Source organism: Egretta garzetta, unplaced genomic scaffold (assembly GCF_000687185.1).
Source record: "Egretta garzetta isolate BGI_Z169 unplaced genomic scaffold, ASM68718v1 scaffold51, whole genome shotgun sequence".
Taxonomy (NCBI): Eukaryota; Metazoa; Chordata; class Aves; order Pelecaniformes; family Ardeidae; genus Egretta; species Egretta garzetta.
In genome coordinates this window covers 205,669-206,642 of record NW_009258549.1, presented here as the reverse complement: position 1 = coordinate 206,642, position 974 = coordinate 205,669, and the positions used below count along the sequence as shown (strand labels likewise).

The following is a 974-nucleotide window of genomic DNA, read 5'->3' as shown; positions in this document are numbered from 1 at the left end:
GGCCCGGCCGCGTTTCTCTCCTCCCTCCCCCTCGGTGTCATGCCGGTTTAGACGTCTCTGAGGCTCCCCTGATCGTCCTCTACAGCTGCCTGACAGGAGGCTGTAGCGAGGTGGGGGTCGGCCTCTTCTCCCTGGTAACGGACGATAGGACGAGGGGGTATGGTCTGAAGTTGCGCCAGGGCAGGTTTAGGTTGGACATTAGGAAAAAATTCTTCATGGAAAGGGTTGTCAGGCTTTGGCACGGGCTGCCCAGGGAGGTGGGCGAGTCCCCATCCCTGGGGGTATTTAAAAGAAGGATAGATGAGGAGCTTAGGGACATGGTTTAGTGGTGGGATGGCAGGGTTAGGTTAAAGGTTGAACTCAATGATCTTAAAGGTCTTTTCCAACCAAAGCGATTCTATGATTCTATGGTTGTTCTAAAATTAAAAATGCCAAGGCAAGCCTGTGGCCAGCTGGGCATTAAACTGTTGGTGAAGTTGGTGGAAACGGGGGGATAGGGATAGGGCTGAAGGAGGATGCTTCTTCCCTCAAGAGTGCTTTGGTTTGTAAAGAAGCGTGGGTTTTTTTTAAGGCAGACTACTGAATTGTCATCTTGGAGATAATGTTATAACACCTGCAGTCAAATAATCTCACCAAAAATATAAAGTGCCACAAACTCCAGTTTACTGGCTTTAGTTCCCCTTTACCTGTCACGCTTGAAAAAGGGCTCCTCCCTACACCTTTGATATCTATTTCATCTAGGAATATGCACTTTGCGGAAGTATATCAATGGGGGAAACATGTAAAAGGCACAATTTATTCAAGTTTTTACTTTGTTTAATGAATTGCATTAAACTTAAGAGAATGGTGAATTCAGAGGTACCTTCTCAACAATGCTTATTCTCGGATTATCTTGTTTTTCCTTCTAACAATATAATTTAATTAGATTTCTCCACACAAGGAATAATATGGGAAATACGAGGTGCAGGAAAAAT

General features: G+C 45.0%; 1 protein-coding gene across 1 annotated transcript in view; it reads right to left on the bottom strand.

The window, feature by feature from the left end:
• The window catches only part of FBXO7 (F-box protein 7), a 17,735-nt gene that overhangs the window by 12,652 nt on the left and 4,109 nt on the right, over window positions 1-974 (bottom strand). The window lies entirely within an intron of this gene.